The following is a 19034-nucleotide window of genomic DNA, read 5'->3' as shown; positions in this document are numbered from 1 at the left end:
TTGGCTGGATTTGGCTGGATTTGGGTGTGTTTGGCTGTGTTTGGCTGTGTTTGGCTGTGTTTGGCTGTGTTTGGCTGTGTTTGGGTGTGTTTGGGTGTATTTGGCCGTATTTGGGTGTGTTTGGCTGTATTTGGGTGTATTCGGGTGTATTTGGCTGGATTTGGCTGGATTTGGGTGTGTTTGGGTGTGTTTGGGTGTATTTGGGTGTATTCGGGTGTATTTGGCTGGATTTGGCTGTATTTGGGTGTGTTTGGGTGTGTTTGGGTGTATTTGGGTGTATTCGGGTGTATTTGGCTGGATTTGGCTGTATTTGGGTGTGTTTGGCTGTATTTGGGTGTATTTGGCTGTGTTTGGGTGTGTTTGGCTGTATTTGGCTGTATTTGGGTGTGTTTGGGTGTGTTTGGGTGTGTTTGGCTGTGTTTGGGTGTATTCGGGTGTATTTGGGTGTGTTTGGCTGTATTTGGGTGTGTTTGGGTGTGTTTGGGTGTGTTTGGCTGTATTTGGGTGTGTTTGGGTGTGTTTGGCTGTATTTGGGTGTGTTTGGGTGAACCATGCGCAATTCCCCCGGGAGCAGCCAGGCTCTGGGGCTCTGCCGGGCAGGTGTGGGCTCATCAGCATCCAGGAGAAGAAGTGGCAGTGTGGGAGGCAGCACAGACCATTAAATTCCCTTTAATAAGTAAGAAGCCGTAGCTGGATTTGGAATTTCTCCTCAAACGATGCAGGCTGAGGTTAAAGCTGTGCCCCAGCCAAAGTGCTGGTAATTATCTGGTGGGGTTTTAGTGGCCATGGGCTGAGGCCAGTCCTAAAAGCTGGGGTGTCAGGGGAGGCAGCTCAGCTGAGCACATCAGGTCTGCCTCATTGTAAAGTGGGAGAATCCATTAGGAATGACCGGCTTTAACTCTTGAAATCCGAATGAGCCCCTTCTGCTTTGGCTCTGCAGTGCTCCTGGCGCTCCTCGAGAGGAGCAGAAGGTGCTTTCCCACCACTCTGCGTTCTCCTCTCTGAATTTACTGGCTGTTCCTGCTCAGGCTGGCTCTCAGGGGTCAGTGGGTGACCCTCAGGGTGTGACAGAAGTGTTTCTGTGCTGGGGCTTTTCTCCTGCTTCTCTCAGACTTCCCTTTTGGAATATGGCTGCTTTGTCTGAAAATATCACGTTTTACATCTCAGCCAATGATGTCTGGAGGACAGGGAAGGGACTCCAGGAATGTGGGGCCCATGTGTTTGGGAAAAGCAGAGCAGAGGGAGGGCTCAGAGGAACCGCCCCTGGTGACCCTCAGGTCCTTCACAGTGCTTGGGATTATTTCCTTTATCATCTGGAGCTGAGGGGACTGGGGACTCTGCAGGGTCACTCCTCTCGCTCAGGTTTCACTGCTGTGCTGGAGCCACACCTGAGGCCTCTCCAAGACAAAAAGGGGATTCTTTCCTCTCCTGAATCGGAGATCCCACAAACAAGCTTTGCCAACACCAACACTTTATTTATTTGGGGTGTTGGAGGGATCTGAAGCTCTGCTTTTGTTTGGATCTTTTATGTCATTTCATGTGCTAATCAGGGCTTTTTAACTTGACTCTGTCACTCAAAAGCTTCTTGATGATGATGAGCAAAATTAAGCTGTTTCACTGCTGAGTATGTATCATCAGTGAATTTTAATTTTAAAGGAAAAAGTGAGAAATTTTCCATTTTTAAAAGTATGACTGTTTTATAAAGGACTCATACTGGTTTTAGTTAATCTTCTAAGTAAAATGGAATCCAAAGCACAGAAAGGATCTTGTTGTTTCCTTTCCTCCACATACCATTTATTGCATGAAAATAAATGTCCTACCCAAGTAGATGTGAGTGATGCACAAGGACAAGGTGTCCTGCAGCTGGGATCCATCAGTATTGCAAAATGGAAGGAATGGGAAGTGTTTCAGCTGCTGATGCTCATGGGCTCCTTATCTCTGCCCCACTCTTGGTGGCAAATATTTCAGTGTTGGGGGAAATCGAAGATCAGGTCATGAACTGGAAATGAAAAAGGATTGTATATGTGAGCAGGTGGGGGCTTGGGAAAAAGGGGAAGAATCCCAGAATCCCTGAGCTGGAAAAGCCACAAGGTCACCCAGCCCCAGCTGTGGGGAGCAGCAGGGCTGAGGATGGAGCAGCAGGGCTCTGGGCAGCCCAGGAGGGCTGGGGATGGAGGAGGAGGAGGAGGAGGAGGAGGAGGAGCAGGCTCTGGGCAGCCCAGGAGGGCTGAGGGATGCTCCTGCAGTTCCTCTGGCCCTGGGCCGGGCTGGGTCCATCCCCACCTGGAGGGTTTTGCTCCGATGGGGAGCAGCCAGGCAGAATTCCTGCCCCTTGTCCCTGCATGGACCGGCGGTGCTGGCAGGGGCTTTGGGAATGTGGGGACGGTCCCTCCTGTCCTTCCTGATGGCCCAAGGAGCCCGAGCTGCTCCTGTGTGTGCCCTCAGCCCTGCAGGGGTCTGTGCAGGGACAGGCTCTGGCTTTTACAGCTTCAGGGAATGGCCTGTGCCGCTGCCCGGGGCGCTGCCACCCTGACATCTGCTCTTTGTTCTGGGCTTGAGGAGCCTGAGAAATCAGGGCCCTGCAATCCCTGGAATAAACCAGCCTGGAAACCGCGGTACCCTGCTCGTCCAGGGGCTCTGGGGCTGAGTCGGTGCTTTCTCATTCACAAGGAGACAGAGGCTCAAAGTGCCGTGTCCGTGGGTGCTGGGATCCGTGTGAGAACATCTGCTGCCCACCAGCAGTGCTTGCCTCGGCTCTGCTCTGCTCCCTGCTCGGCCCCCGCACTCTGTGCCACGCTGGGAGTGCCTCTGAGCCCTGGGAATGGGCAGCTCTTGGTGCCCCTGCCCGAGCACCTTTTGGTGCCCTTGCCCGAGCATCCCAGTGTGCCCCTGCCCGAGCACCTTTTGGTGCCCCTGCCCGAGCATCCCTGGGTGTCACTGCCCGAGGATCCCTGGGTGCCCCTGCCTGAGCATCCCTGTGTGCCACTGCCCTCTCATCCCACCAGCAGCGCTTGCCTCGGCTCTGCTCTGCTCCCTGCTCGGTCCCCACACTCTGTGCCACGCTGGGAGTGCCTCTGAGCCCTGGGAATGGGCACCTTTCAGTGCCCCTGCCCGAGCATCCCTGTGTGCCCCTGCCCTCTCACCCCTGTGTGTCACTGTCCCAGCATCCCTGTGTGCCCTGCCCGGCCCTGCCCGGGCTGTGCCCACCTCTCTCCCTGCTGGGCTCCTGTTCCCTCCCTCCCCGGTCCCTGTGCCCCCTTTGTCCCCAAGTCACCTTTCCCCAGCCCGTTCCCCCTGCTCTCGCGTTCCCCTGTGGTGCAGATATTTCCGTTTTCCTATTGAATTTCCCCTCCGTGCTTGACCCAGCTCCGGAGGCTGCTGCCTTGGGCTGAGCGGAGGTTTCGGGAGGAGCAGCCCAGCCCGGGGCCCGGCTCCGTGCCCAGCTCCCCTCTCCTGCCGCGTCCCTCCCCAGAAACCGCCCAGCCCCTGGCCGTGCCCGGGGAAACACAACCCGAACACATTTCCCTCGGTGAGCCCCGAGCAGCAGTCAACACCCAGCAGCAGCTCAGCAAGCTGCTTCCTGGGCTCCGGAGAGTTCCTAAGGAAACAGTTTGTAGGAAATGTATCGGAAAATTAACTTTGTGTTCATCAACACGTCGTTAGCGGCTCTCTCACCGCAACAATCGAACGTCCCCGGCTGTTCCCGTCTCGGGGAAAGGTGAGGGCTGGCACCAGGCCATCTGTTCTGCACCGTTTGCTGGTGGCAGCGCTGCTCCCGGGGGACTGCAGGCTCCGGGGGGGGCACGGCAGGAAAAGGCATCTGCTGTGTTCCTGAGCCTGTTTACAGCCCCGACTCCCAAATCTCTACGGGCTGGAAGTGATGAATTTTTTTAAAAAAACTTGTTTTTACGAGAAACAGGCATCATTCATGATTCCCTTTTGCCGTTCTCAGTTTTCCTTGCTTCTCCTTCCCAGTCTCCTCAGCCAGCCAGTGCAGCTTTTCATCTCCTCCTGTGTTTTCTGGCATCTCTTCATTCTGTGTCAGCCTCCTCTGCTGCACCAAGAACATCATTTTTTATTCTGTTTGGTTTTGGGTGCTGGTCCCCAACTGCATGATTTGCTAAAGGAGCCAAAGTTTAGTTTTTCTTTTACTTGCCTGGCATCCATGTGAATTCAAACCGCCCCCACCACCCCCAGCCAGATTTTTGAGTCATGAGCGAGTTGCCTGGGAGCCTGTGACTGCTCTGCACTGCTCTGGAGCAGTGACAGCCAGCAGTGTGGGATGGCTTGGCTGCTGGTCCCCGAGCCCCTGGGGCTGCCAGGGCTGCAGCTCCTTCCCCACGGCTCCGGGCTCAGCAGGAACCTTCCCCAGCAGGAAGGGTCACACTGCCCACAGGGCTCTCCAGGGCAACAGCCAGGGATGCTCCAGCCTGGCAGTGCCCGAGGAGCCCTGGGACAGTGCAAGGTGTCCCACTGGAATGGGATGAGGGGCAAGGTCCCTTCCAGCCCAGACCTCTGTGATAACCCCATTCCAGGAGAGAGGAAGGAGCTAGAGCAGTTATGGCTGTGAGGAAGAGGAGGCAGAGAAAGGGTTTGCAGGGGGACCCTGAGGTGGCACCTGGGGCTGTGACCTTCCCCAGGATCTTCTGGCAGTGTGTGAAAGGCAGGAGGGAGGAGCAGCCAGAGAAGAGTTCAGTAATGATGGAATGGGATTTTGTTTGCCAGGGAATAGCAGAGAGGCACCTTCAATCCTTGGCCAAAGAATGGCAGGGCGAGGAGCAGCTAGGCCATCCCAGCTGAGGAGGGTGCCCAGCAAGGACTGGGTTATCTGTGCGACCAGCATGGGGCCCAGCCATGGAGAGGAGTGTGGGGGCAGCTGGAAAGAGAGGGCAGTGTCCCCAGCCCTGCGGGACAGAGCTCCCAGGGGCCTGGAGCTGGGGCTGGGCTGAAGGAGAGGTGTCTGGAGCTGAGAGATGCATCTGTGAGTCATAGCACAGAACTGTTAATTAAAGATGTGTTGAGGGATGGAATTACGCAGAAATGAGCGAGGAGCAAAGACAAACGAGGCAGTCTGAGAACTGCACAGGAAGCTGGGGGAGCTGGGGAGAGGGGTCTCCAAATGAGGGATTTCAGGAGGGGTTTCGTGTCAGGATGTGGAGTCTGGAGGAGAGGAGCTGCCTGAAGCCCCGTGCTGAGCACTGCCAGGGTGCCTCCCCTCCTGTGGGCACAGCAGGGACCGTGCAGAAGCACTCGAGGGGGTGACAGGGACACTGCTCCCCCGACAGTGGGCTGCTGGGGCAGTGGGGGACTGCAGCTGCGATGGGAAAAGAGGAGTTCAGTGCAGGGGCTCAGCCTGGCCATGGACTTGGTGTGGGATACCTGTGCCTGGGCAGGAGCAGGTGCTGCCAGCCTGCTGCTCATTTCCATTTTAACAGCATTTTCCCTCCAGGGAGAGCACACCAGGTAATCTCCTGTTTTGCTTATTCTGACATTAAAAGGGAATAACAATAGGGTAACAAAAAAGAAAAAAAAAAAGAGAGAGATTAATTTTCAAACAGTAATTGCCTTTCTGTTGACAGCACTGACAACTCCCAGGCACCTTCCAATTACAGCATTCGTGTCTTCCCTTTGCCTCAGCTCCCGTGGCTGTGCCTGGAGCAGGACCTGCAGCATCAGCCACGAGCTGGTAACCTCCCACTGCTGCCCTGGTAACCTCCCACTGCTCCCCTGGAACCCACCACTGCTCTCCTGGAACCCACCACTGCTCCCCCTGGAACCTCCCATTGTGCCACTCTGGGCCATCCCTGTGTCACCCTGGGCCATCTCTGTGCCTGTCCCATCCCTGTGCCACCCTGGCCATCCCTGTGCCACCCTGGGCCATCCCTGTGCCACCCTGGGCCATCTCTGTGCCTGTCCCATCCCTGTGCCACCCTGACCATCCCTGTGCCACCCTGGGCCATCCCTGTGCCACCCTGGGCCACCCCTGTGCCTGTCCCCTCCCTGAGCTCACATCCCAAGCCGGGGTTCCCCCGGAGCAGGGCTGTGGATGCTGCAGTTCTGCAGCTCTGCCCGTGCAGGCATTCCCAGCACATCTGCAGTTTTGTTTCTCCCAATTTCCAGCAGCGTTTTAGTGCTGTCGTTTTATGGGCGCCGGTACCTTGCTGCTCAGAGGGGAAAAAGATCTTTATAGGGAAAGCAGAGAGGATGGAGCGTTGCTGTGCATTCGGTGACTCCTCTTCACTTCCCTTTTCACCACAAGACAGAACATGTGAGAGGAGCAGGATGACAGGGAATGACGAGCAGAGCCCGAGGCTGCCGGAGCTGCCGAGAGCATTTGGTGATTTTGTGAGCAGGGGAGTGCTGGGATGGGGAAGCTGGGGGAAAGAAGCATTAGCACAAGAGGCTCCACAGGCCAACAAAACCTAACAAAAGCTGCCTTTTAGGGAGAGCTGCTGGTGTGGTCTGTGCTTGGATCCACAGGAGGGTCAGTGTGGAGTTACCCGTGTGCAGGGAAAACCCCCAAACCCTCTGAGCTGCATCAGGCTGTGCCTGGGTGATCAGAGCCCCTCAGAGCTGAGCTCCCTGCTCCTTTAAATCACTGCCCACCAGCACTGCCCCCCGAGCCTCTGCTTGCTTTGGCTCCCTGTTCTCTTTGGAGAGGAGCTGAGAGTCCGTCTGCAAATACGGGAGCACCCAGAGCTGAGCTGAGCTGAGGATGGGAGGAGCCGTGCGGGAGCGGTGCAGGAGCGGTGGGACAGACGATGGGACAGACGGTGGGACAGGACTGCAGGAGCAGTGGGACACGCAGTGTGACAGGCAGTGGGACAGGGCTGCAGGAGCAGTGGGACAGGCGGTGGGACAGACGATGGGACAGACGGTGGGACCGGCGGTGGGACAGGGCTGCAGGAGCAGTGGGACACGCAGTGTGACAGGCAGTGGGACAGGGCTGCAGGAGCAGTGGGACAGACGGTGGGACAGGCAGTGGGACAGGGCTGCAGGAGCAGTGGGACAGGCGGTGGGACAGGGCTGCAGGAGCAGTGGGACAGACGGTGGGACAGGCAGTGGGACAGGGCTGCAGGAGCAGTGGGACAGGCGGTGGGACAGGGCTGCAGGAGCAGTGGGACAGACAGTGGGACTGGCGGTGGGACAGGGCTGCAGGAGCAGTGGGACACGCAGTGGGACCGGGCTGCAGGAGCAGTGGGACACGCAGTGTGGCAGGCAGTGGGACAGGGCTGCAGGAGCAGTGTGACAGGCAGTGGGACAGGGCTGCAGGAGCAGTGGGACACGCAGTGTGACAGGCAGTGGGACAGGGCTGCAGGAGCAGTGTGACAGGCAGTGGGACAGGGCTGCAGGAGCAGTGAGACACGCAGTGTGACAGGCAGTGGGACAGGGCTGCAGGAGCAGTGAGACACGCAGTGTGACAGGCAGTGGGACAGGGCTGCAGGAGCAGTGGGACACGCAGTGTGGCAGACGGTGGGACAGGGCTGCAGGAGCAGTGGGACACGCAGTGTGACAGGCAGTGGGACAGGGCTGCAGGAGCAGTGGGACACGCAGTGTGGCAGGCAGTGGGACACGCAGTGTGACAGGCAGTGGGACAGGGCTGCGGGGCTCTGGGGCCGCTCTCTGCAGCCCCCAGCCCGGCTCTGCCTCGCCCGCCCCGCACGCGGCGCTTTCCGTGCCAATTACACTGGAAATTATTATTTCATTACACAGTTCTTTGCTAACTGCTTTGCTCTCCGTCTCGGCTTTGCTCGGGAGCGTTTTGGGGTGGAGTGATTGCGTGTTAAGGGAATTCGCTTCGAAGCTGGTGATTATCAATTTCCCCATCCACTGGGGCTCCGTGTTGGTGCTCACGGGGACGGGGCTGCTCCTTCCCCGGCGGGATCCGGGCTCTGTTCCACGGCAGGGACATCCACCGCTGCCCTGCACCTCCTGTGCTCTGCACTGGGTGTTTCTGCAGCCCAGCTGCCCTGCGCCTTCGAGCTGCTGACTCCCATTTATTAGAGATGGTGTGCTAATGATTCTGGTTCTGTGTCTGCTGGTAATTGCTTCAGATTATGAGAGTGTAGAACGATCAAGGTTGGAAATGACCTCCAAGATCATCAAGCCCAACCTCTGACCAATCATCCCCTTGTCAGCCAGACCAGAGTCTGTTTAGTGTTGAACAAAGTCCAAGAAATTACTTTTAGTAGTTAAAAGTAGTTTGAAGTTCATGAATAATATGTGGGTCATCTCAGGAGCCATCATTAACCTGTGCTGAAGCCCACGGAGGAATTTAAACTCAGTTTAAATCTCCCATTTCCTGGGCAGAGGTGATGTCTAGGTGCGAGGAGTGTGACCAATCCTCATCTCCACCCCCTCCATACTCTCCAGCAAGTGCTGAATTATTCTTTCCCATTCATTCACAATTAGGCCCATCCTGAATTTCCTAACTGTGAAATCTAAAAATCCGGTTTCTTATGTCTCTTAAAATGATAGTGATGAACCTTTTGTGGCTGCAGGAGGGATGTGCAGGGGAGGCCCGGGGCCCCTCCTGGCCCAGACCCTGCATCCTAAAAACAGAACTGGAGAAGCCACTGTCACTGGGCTTTATATTGAATTTCTGCTTGGGCCTTCTTGGCAACCACTGTGAGTTTCCATCACTATCAGTGTAAATTCAAATTTCAGGGAAAATGCCATTGGGATGGAAGCACTTTGGGGGGAGTTTGGTTACTGATGGGAAGTGCTGGGGGAGTTTCTGGGGCCTTGCAGGCGCTTTGGAGGCAGATGAAGATCTTGACAGGAAACTCTGGAAGGACCAGGGGCAGGGAATGGAGTTTGTTAGGGACTCCTGCGTGTGCTGAAGCACAGAATTCTGCATGATTCCTTCACAGCCCTGAACCCCTTGTTTATCAGGGTCCCAAACGCAGGGATGTAAATGTTTATCAGGGTCCCAAATGCAGGATGTAAAGTGTCATTGCTGCCACTCCTGGCTGCAGCAGTGTCCTGCCCTGCCAGCCCTTGGGAAGGGACATTCCCTGGGAAGCTGCCCCAGTCTCTCACTGAACTTTAGTCTGGTGGTTTGACTTTTGTCTTTTTCCTTTAAGCCGAGATCAGTGTCTCAGCTTCTGGGGGGCAGGAGGGTGATAATTCAACACTTCAGCTCTCTCCTGTGCTTTGCAGGAGCTTGGGGAGCCTCAGCTGTGACACGGGAGGCAAGGCTGGGTAACTGCAGTTACTACCACACATTACTGTGTGATGTGTTCTGTGACAAACAGGAAACAAATTATGATTTGGAAAGGATTTAATTAACCTGAATGAATTCAGTTAAGTGGCATTAAAAGTTTTGCCCAGAGTACTTGCTGTCTTATTTTTTAATTTCTGTGTAAAAAGGTCCCTTGCTGGGTTTGTGCATGTTACCATGAGGTTTTCATTAACTTCAGTGTTTTCATTAGCTGTCTGTAATTAAATATTTATGGTGCAGTACGTCCACGTTCCTGCACAGCACTGGCAAGAGAGGAAATGGGGCTGGGGGCAGGAGAGGGGCTGCTGCAGCTGGGTCTGTGCTGGGGGTTTTTCAGCCTCTGGTTCTGCTCCTCCCAAGCCCCGTGCTCAGCCTGGGAGCAGCTGCCTGGGGAGGGCCCAGCCAGGAGCAGCAGAGATTCCTCTGCCCTGGTGCCTCCTCTCGGGCTGTGCAGGGAGAATTCACCTCTCCTCCTAAATCACCTTGTCAGTGCTTGGGATTTGGGCTCGCAAAACTGGCAGGAATTTCTGGTGTGGGAGACCTCGGGGGCCATAAAAACTGGGAGCTTTAGTTAGATTTAATTAGTGACAAAAAGGAGTTTTGTCAGACTCTTTCCTCACAGAACCCTGGCTGGCAAACCCACCATGGGCCTTGGGAAGAGACTCCTGGAGCTCAGGCTCCACACCTTTGTTTAAAAATCTTGACAATGATGGGGAAATGTCCTCAGGCTGCCCCAGGGAGGATCAGACTGGCTGTGAGGAGCAGACCCCAGGGCTGTGGGGTAGTGTGGGTCAGGAGAGAAGATCCCAGGGCTGTGGGTTGGTGGTGGATGGATGGAGCAGACCCCAGGGCTGTGGGTTGGTGCTGGGTCAGAGGATCCACAGTCACAGAGTCCTTCCAGCCACGATGACTCTGGGAGTGAGCTGATCTCGGATCAGGCAAAGCCTTCACAGCCCAGTTTTGTCCTGTTGGGTAAAAAGCAGAAAAGCTGGGATCTCTTTCAGGCAGAAGCTCGGCAGCTATTTCAGCACAGCTTTCTCTGTTTAAACAAGGAATGTGTTTCTGCTGAAAGCCAGGGAAACACAGATCTGCTGTTGTTCAGCAGCCAGGGTGGTGTTAGCAGCTGTGGAAATTGGTTTAACTTCATTGACTTCCCCTGAAATGAACCAATTCTTCTCCACTGTGGATCTGCTTCCATGGGACTTAGCTGATTTTCAAGCTGACATTTTTACTAGGAATAACATTTAAAGTTCAGATAATACCCATCAAGTGTTTAGTGACTGGTGCCCCCACCACCCTGCCCAGGTAAATAAGGTTACTGTATGTATAGAAATCTGATAAACAGATAAAAATCTGGATATTATGTTTATAATTAACCCACATGGGAAAGGTGAGACTGCCTGGGGAGAGCTGTGATTGGACTGAGCTGCCAGCACATCCTCGGGCCTGGGAGCTGTGTCATTGTCACCTGAAATGAGGGGGATCCAGTTCCCAGGGTTGTGGGATGCCCCTAAAAAATCGGGTCAATTTGGACTCCAGCACCACAGATCCTTCATCCTCCAGCAATGCAGGGTACCTGTCCTGTACATACCTGTCCTATGATGTACTAATGAGTACCAAGTGCCTGCTGCAGCAGTGGCTGCTGCCCTCATCTGCAGCCACAGCTCAGAGCAGAGCAGGCTCTGACACAGCAGGAGCAAAGCAGGGAGCACAGCCCCGAGGAGGGACCAGGGCCAGAGCAGAGCTCACTGACAGCGCTCAGTCCTGACTGCAGGGACAGCGGCAGATGTAAAACACTGGCTCTGGCACCAGAAAATTGTTCTTTGAATAATTGTATTAAGTACTTCAGTGCCTCCTTGATGAGGAGCAGTTTGTGTGGGGAGTTGGTAGTCAGTAATCCCTGGTTTTCCGAGGGCATTTTACAGGGAACAGGGCTGTGGATGAGAAGATCCATCCATGCTTTCTGGGGGGGAAATGTGCTCCTTTCAAGGGGGAAATGTTACAGCTGGAGTAAGGTGAGCCTTGCAATTAAAACTGGATCCACTCCAGTGGCTGGAAATGTCAGGGACGAGGGAGACCTTGAATCCCTGGCTCTGATAAGATTTTGAACTTCCCCATTTTCCTTGAGCAGAGCCACAGCAGCTAGGCAGGGCCTGTGCTGGGTGACCCATCCTACAAATGCCCCCAAGATGACTGTAGTGCCAGACACTTGGACCTCATGGAATTCCCTGTTACAGCTCCCCTTGCTCATTACTGCCAGGACAGGCAGCCCGAGGTGTCCCCAGGGCTGCTGTTTGCTGTCACTTCAGGATCTTTGAGGCGTCACATGCAGAAATCACAAACCAGGCAAACGCAGGTGATGTCAGGTATTGTCTTCCCTTTTATTCCTGCTGTACTGAATGCTGCTCCTCTAGAAACAAATGTGCTGTGCACTAATTTGGTTGAGCGCCAGGAACAGCATCTGCATTTGCATTCTGTGAATTCGAAAGCAATCTGTTGCTAAAGGGGAGCTGGTGTAGTCATTTCTAGCTCAGAGTGCTCCTGAGATATTTCACCCAAAATGCTCTGTCTGAGGCTGCTGCTGCCTCCTGTCTCGGATAAAAATGGCCACACAGGTGCTCTCGGAAAAGAATCATTCACAGCTATTTGTGTCACTTACCTCATGTTGCTCCAGAGGAACAACCACCATGCTTCCAAGGAAGACAGATTTATTTTTTTCTATGAAGCTTTTTTTAGTGAAATGAAGCGCTTGGGTTGTTTCACCTTTCTGCTTAGGAAACGGCAGAGTTCTACCTGCAGGAGGTGAGCTGGGGGTGCTGCTGACACACAGCCCCTGCATGATCACCTGGAAATGCCAGGAGCCTTCCCCATCGCCTCTGGAACGGGTTGGTGGTTTGATGGTTTGATGTTGTACAACCACATAAAATGGGTGAGGTTCCTCTGAGGTGGGGGTTTGCAGGGAAGGCAAGGCAAGCTTCACACACAGTTTGTTCAGGGGCAGCCTGGGACAGAAGAAGGTTCCTGCCCATGGCAGGGGTGGCACTGGATGAGCTTTAAAGCCCCTTCCAACACAAACCAGTGCATTCTGTGGTTCTGTGGCCTGCAGGGACATCCTGCTGGGTCCCCTCCCTGTGTCCCCAGGGACCAGAGCCAGCCCAGCCCCGGGCAGGTCCGGGGGGAGCTCCCCTCTTCAGTGTGGGTTCTGGTGATGATGATGATGGCCTGAAAAGCGCTCAGCTAAAAATGAAATGCAAATGCTGCCGAGGGCCCAGGAGCTGCCGGGCATCTGATGTGCTTTGTGGAAGGAAAGGGGACGGAGCCGCTCCTGCCGGGGCACGGCCGGTGCCCAGCAGGACGGTGGGGAACAAACCCCTGTCCGAACAAACCCCTGTCCGAACAAACCCCTGTCCGAACAAACCCCTGTCTGAACAAACCCCTGTCCGAACAAACCCCTGTCTGAACAAACCCCTGTCCGAACAAACCCCTGTCCGAACAAACCCCTGTCCGAACAAACCCCTGTCTGAACAAACCCCTGTCCGAACAAACCCCTGTCCGAACAAACCCCTGTCCGAACAAACCCCTGTCCGAACAAACCCTGCGGATCAGCTTTCCTGCTGCCCGGGGCTGGCACCCGCAGCCTCGCCGGCCGGGGTGTCTCAGACGGCAAATTTGAGCAGCCTTGATTGCAAAAAGCATTGGAGAGCCTGGGAGCTGCTCCTCCTGGCCGGCCCTGACCGCGGGCTGTCCTGGGAGCGGCTTTTCCTCCCCCTCTTTCAAAGGCAATAAGCAATCGGCTGTGTCGGGCAGAATTCGGGGAGCAGAAGGACAGGGAACAAAGGCAGCGGTGCCCGGTGAAAGCCAGCCGGGGGCAACGGGCACCTTTCAGATGGCTCGCTGCTCCTCTGTGCTCTCGGCTGTGTGGAAGATGAAAGCTCTCCCTCTCGGCTCAGGCTGGCAATTAGAGCGCTCCGCTTTCTGCCCAGCCCGGCTCAGCCCGGCCCAGCCCAGCTCGGCCCGGCTCAGCCCGGCTCAGCCCAGCGCTGCTCTCGCAGGTACAGCGGGCACGGCCGGGCAGAGCTGCAGCAGCGACCTCTGCTTCCCTGGGAGCGGGGTCGGAGCAGCCCTGGGAGCAGGATTACACAGCCCGGGAGCAGGGATGCCTTGGGACAGTCCAGGCGCTTCTGTTCCCCTCCTGTGCCATGCAGAGAGAGCAGGGATGCTGTGGGACCATCCAGGGCCCTTTGCTCCCCCCTGTGCCATGCAGAGGGTGGGCTCAGGTCTCAGGGTGAATTGGGTCCTGGCAGGTTCTGCAGAGGGCTGCAGTCCATCCCTGGGCCTTTGGGAGCCATGCAGAACCTGCAGAGCTGATGGAAGGAGTTCAGTAAACTCCGAGCCTGCTCCAAGTGCTGGGTTCCTTTCCCTGTGGAGGAGCAGATCCTGGTTTTGATGCCTGTGTTTGTCAGCATCCCTGGAGGCTTTATTTCCTTGAGCTGCTCTCACTGCAAACTGCACTGATTTGTTTGGCTGAATCCTTGTCGAGGCGCTTGAGCTAAAAATGAAATGCAAATGTACAGGAGCTATTCCTGTTTTTTTTCAGCTGTAAAAAGCAGGAATTGGAAAGATAAATTACCATAGTTCCCTTTAAGCACATATTGCTGGGAAGCAAACACTAAAACATCAAAATAAAGCCTTTTTTTCTCCTTCCCTCTTTTTAAAGCAAGAATATAATTATGCTCCGTGGCTCTCACCAGAGCACAGATCAAAGCCATTAAGCAACTGCTCCGGGCTGTTTTACTGTGGCTCTGGGTGGTACATCCAGTGTTTGTAGGGTGCCACGGGCTGCAGCTGGCATTGCAGGAGCAGCCCTGGCACGCAGGGAGGGCTCTGGGCCATGGGCAGCTCTGTGCCAGCCACCCCGGGGGTGCTGAGGGCACGAGGAGCAGCAGCAGCCCCAGGGAGGGGTGGGGGGCTGCCCTCAGCCCTCCCGGCTCTGCCAAGGCAAAGGCTGGGCTGGGGCAGGGGGGTGCCTGGGGCTGGTGGGGAAGTGGATGCAGCTTCAGTGTCTGCCTGGCTTATTCTCATTTAGGATAAAAATCTCTCTCTGAAGCTCAGGAATGCCCAAAATGCAGCTCCCCTGGCTCCCACTTTGCAGCAGGACAAATTGGATGCCAGGCACTGGCAGCCCTCACTCTGGAGCTCAGCAATGGCACCGGGTCATTTTCCCCAGCACAGCCAGGAGATTGTGCAGAGATAAGACTATCCATCATTTTTAACACGGGCAGGCTTGGCAAAAAAAAGCAAAAAAAAAAGACATTTCGAGACTGAAAGCCATTTATATTTCCCCACAGAAATGCTCCCCTATTTTAAAACACAATAGTTCCCTTCTTGCCTTGCTCCTGCCTGCATGTTCCAGCACTGGCTTGTTTCTGACTGCAGGGAGAATCCCCAGCTCCTGCTTCCCCACGGGGAAAGGAGCAGCCCCAAGAGAAAAGCAGCTCTGGAGAGGAGGCAGGAAGAGAAAGGATGAGGAAATAGGGAGTGATCCAAGTGGGGAAAGGACGGTGTCCCTGGCAGGAGTGGGAGATGCAGCACCAGCCTGCCCCCAGCCAGGCTCAGCTTAAACCTCCATTCAGAGAAGCTCAGCTGTGGCCAGGTTAATGGCACAGCACGTCAGGGAGGCCCAGACCCGGGCCAGACCCACAGGGATCCACTGGGATCCAGTTTTTGTGGGGTGCCCATCCCTGCGGTGCCCCAGGAAGGGCTGGAGGGGCACTCGGAGCTCTGGGCTGGGCACAGGGTGGGGACCAGGCACAGCTGGACTCCAGGGGCTGGGAGGGCTCTCCCAACCCCAGTGATGCTGGGATTCTGTGCCCCACGTGCCACAGAACTGAAAAGCAGCTTCAAACACCCTCGGTGGTGGCAGGGCTGGCATCTGCTCAAGGTGTCTTGGAAGAAGGACTTGGAGAATCGTCCTGGTGACCTCCCAAAAAACTGCACAGGGACATTTGTGCCACTGCAGACAAGGAGCCTTTGATGAGGGGATGGGAAATAGATCACCGCTTGGCTTGGGTCGCATCCAGAGGTTTTGTTTGGAAAAGAGGTTTTCAGAGCAGAAGAACAAAGTCATCCCAAGCAATGCTCTTTCTCATTTGCCCTTTCCCCGGGCTGCCAGAGGAGAACTCTCCATCTCTGCCACGGCTGCTATTGGGTCCCCAAAAAAGTAGACTTAAAGCCAGAGTTCCCCTGAAATGAACCAGGATATTAATTAAAACCTGTAATTGCAGAGCTCCTGAGCCAGTAATGATAGCATGTGTGAGTGTTTCTCTGTGATTCCTGTTAATCAAGAGGAGAGCCAAAGAAACAATGCATTAATCACAAAAGTGAAGATTTCTGAGCACATAATCGTTGGTAAGGACCCAACTGCCATTGATTATCCCCGGGAGTTTCACACATTTGACCTTTTGTGCCTTCCAGAGCCTGCCTGGAACGGAACCCCCAGATCCTCCTGGGGTGGGCACTGAGGGAGGGCTGGTGATTTCTCTGCTCTAATTGCAGGGTGTTTGGGGCCGAGCTTCCACTGGGCACCTGCAAATCTTGAACGCCTGCCACTGCTGCTGGTTTGCTGAAACGAAACCACAAACCCTGGCTGCCAGGGAGCCCGGCTGGGAGCAGCCTGGCCGTGCCTCATGCAGGGGTGCTGGGTCTGGGTCAGCACAGCCCTGCCCAGAGGAGCCCCCGTGCTGGAGCTGCCCTCCTGCTCTCCTGGAGGATGCAGGGCTGCCTGTGGAGCTGCCACTGCACCGCTGCCTCAACAGCTTCAGAAAGGGAACTGCTCTGTGAATCTTTCCAGGAAGAAACCCATCTCCAGCAGAGCAGCTGGAGAGGAGCCTGCCAGAACAAACTCAGCTGAATCCCACAGCGGGGCTGGGCAGCTCGTGGGCACTGCCCAGCTGGGCAGGGTCTGGGCAGCTGTGGCCTTTCCTCAGGGCAGCTCCTCCTCCAGGGCACAGCAGCACAAATCCTCTGACCGGACTCGGCAGGAGCTGCTGCTGCCTGGGCAGGGTGGTGGGTCCTCTCCTGGGTTGTCTGAGGCTCTCCTGATCCCTCTGCTCATTCTCTCGTCCCGTTTGTGCCTCTGCTCTGAGAAGCATTTGTTGAGCAAGCAGTAAATCTGTCACTCCAGCCAGCGCCTAATTGAGCTACTCAGTCCCGGGAAGTCTTTGTTTCCTTTCACAAGATAAATAAACTCCATCCAGCACAGTATTTCTTCTTCCTTGCCTCCTGCATCCGTGCCTTTTTCAAACCCAGCACAACAAACAAGCAGAATGCTCTTGCCCTGCTTGAACAGCCTTTGGAGGCTGTTTGTGGCCACCCCGAGCTCCAGATGGGCCACTGCCCATCCCACCATCCCACCCTGGCCTCACTGAGACCGACGCTTTCTGCTGTTATAATAATTCTCAGCGGCAGATGTTTTACTGTGGAGCTCACGAGACTGGCTCTAATGCTGGTTTGGGCCCTGAAATAAATTGCAGTTTCATCAGTTCCAGGATAAATCACTTAATGGAATTTCCCAGATGCTTTGAAATTAAGTTTGTATTCTCCTAAAAGAACGTCAGGCTCGTTGCTGTGATGGAGGAGCTCTCACAGGTTACCAGAATGTTAAACTTCTCTCTTTCCAGCTGGAGTCCAGCTGCTGCTGCCTGGGCTCCTCGGAGGGCTGAGCAGGGTCTCCCTGAGCTGAGAGTGGTGCCTGTGGAAGCACCAGCAGGCTCAGGCAGAGCAGATCCCAGCGGATTTGAATTCCAAAGCAGCACAGGCGGCTGGTGGGGGCTGGAGGGGTTGGCATGCACTTCAAGGATGTTTTTTGCTCTGCTGAGGGACCTGTCTGACCCCTCTGGTTGGAGGGGGGCTGGAATCTCCTGCTCCTGCAGAATGAGGTCCCTGCCCAGCAGCTGGGTTCTGTGGGAAGGGTCCCTGGGGGCTAGAGACACCTCTGGGGCTGTAACGTGACCCTGAGAGAGAAGAACCTTGCTCCAAGAGCAAATCCCAACGCTGCCAGCCAACTCGTAATGAGGACATGAAAATCAGTTAAATAAAGGTTACTGTGGGGTTTTGGTGCCATGGGAGGCGCTCAGTGTGTGAGGCTGGAGCTGTGTGAGGCTGGAGCTGTGTGAGGCTGGAGCTGTGTGAGGATGGAGCTGTGTGAGGATGGAGCTGTGTGAGGATGGAGCTGTGTGAGGATGGAGCTGTGTGAGGATGGAGCTGTGTGAGGATGGAGCTGTATGAGACACTCAGTGTGTGAGGCACTCTGTGTGTGAGGATGGAGCTGTGTGAGTCTGGAGCTGTGTGAGGATGGAGCTGTGTGAGTCTGGAGCTGTGTGAGCACTCTGTGTGTGAGGATGGAGCTGTGTGAGGCACTCAGTGTGTGAGGCACTCAGTGTGTGAGGCTGGCTGGAGCTCTGAGCTGACTCTGCCTCCCCAGGATGTCAGTGAGCTCTGGTCTCTCACAGCCTCTCCTTCAGCTCAGCAGGACAATGTTTCAAGCAGAGGTTCCCAGATGAGCCCTTGGGTGTGAGCCCTGCACCCCTGAGTGCCCAGGTGCCATGAGGCCGTGTGGTGGGCATGCTGGTGGATCTCTGGGTGACACCTGGGGGCTCCTTTGAGCAGGGGGCTCCTCTGGGGCTCGTTCAGGGCACGGGGGCTCGTTCAGGGTGGGCAGTGGGTGCTGGTGGGAGCACGTCCCTGCCAGCCCTGCCGGGATTCCTGTGCACTCCTCTCCACGTGTTGGGGCTTCTCCATCACTCCCAGTGCTCCCCCAGTGCTTTCATAACCGTTCCAGCCACACCATCAATATTTAAAGAGGCTCCAAGTGCTCATCTCCAGAGCTCCCTGGTGCAGGCAGCGGCTCCAGCCAAGTGCAGCCCTGCATAGAAAACTTCTGCTGGGCTCTCCGCCCTTCCTTTTCCTTGGATTTGACTGTTATTATGGATATCCTGAAAGGAGGATACCAGAAAACATACATTAGACCAATAACCATATCATAAATATGCATTTACACAGGAGCAGGCAAATTTATCTGTGGAATGATTTAAAACAAAATAAATTCACAGGCTAAATTATTCAGTGATTAATATTTGACCAGGCACAGTGTATGCAGAGTTACCTTAATCTGTTTGGAGGCCTGGGTATTGCACAGCGTTGTGCAGGATTTTTACAGCTGTTAAATATTAAGGGCCTCTTGGTCATGTGCACGGGGGCCCCATAAATCATTTTGTCTCTGTAAAGGGGCCTTGAAACACAAGTAAATCACTTTTCTGCTTGGTTTATGGCCCTTGTATGCAGCAAGAGAGATATAAAAAGGCTTAATGTGTAAATGAGGCTCTGATTCTGCTGCTTTGGGATCTGTGATGCTTTCCCAACACCAAACTCCCGCAGGGAGCATGGCCAGAGGCAGCACACGCTGAGGTGGAGCAGCTCCCTGGCCTGGCAGGGTCCTGGACCCCTGCCCTGCCCTGCCCCAGCCCCCTGGCACCCCTGGCCAGCACGGGGTGAGCCCAGTGCCAGCCCCGTGCTGGCAGGACGGGGCAGCCCGGGGCTGCTGTGCCCGTGACAAGGAGTCAGCCCAGCTCAGCCTCTGCTCACCAAGTGTGACTGAGCCCAGCCGAGCAGGAGCCTCTGCCCCAGATACTGCTAATGCTGCTTTTAGTTTTATTGTTGCTTACTATGTAAGAGAAATCTCTTAAACTCGGTGAAACCCATCAGCTGGCAGGATGGGAACTGCCAGAGCCAAGCTGTCACTGTGATATCATAA

General features: G+C 55.2%; 1 protein-coding gene and 1 long non-coding RNA gene across 3 annotated transcripts in view; one reads left to right on the top strand and one right to left on the bottom strand.

Annotated features, from left to right (window-relative positions):
* KCTD16 (potassium channel tetramerization domain containing 16) overlaps positions 1 to 19034 on the top strand; it is a 55076-nt gene that overhangs the window by 21755 nt on the left and 14287 nt on the right. The window lies entirely within an intron of this gene.
* Positions 3918 to 5764, bottom strand: LOC135280453 (uncharacterized). Its single transcript, XR_010347387.1, has 3 exons — positions 5600 to 5764; positions 5380 to 5485; positions 3918 to 4054 (listed from the first exon to the last, which is right to left on the bottom strand). It is a non-coding gene; the product is annotated as an uncharacterized LOC135280453 (long non-coding RNA).

The sequence above is a fragment of the Passer domesticus genome, chromosome 13 (assembly GCF_036417665.1).
Source record: "Passer domesticus isolate bPasDom1 chromosome 13, bPasDom1.hap1, whole genome shotgun sequence".
Classification (NCBI taxonomy): domain Eukaryota; kingdom Metazoa; phylum Chordata; class Aves; order Passeriformes; family Passeridae; genus Passer; species Passer domesticus.
Note: the sequence above shows the minus strand (reverse complement) of the source record. Positions and strands in the feature narration are given on the sequence as shown.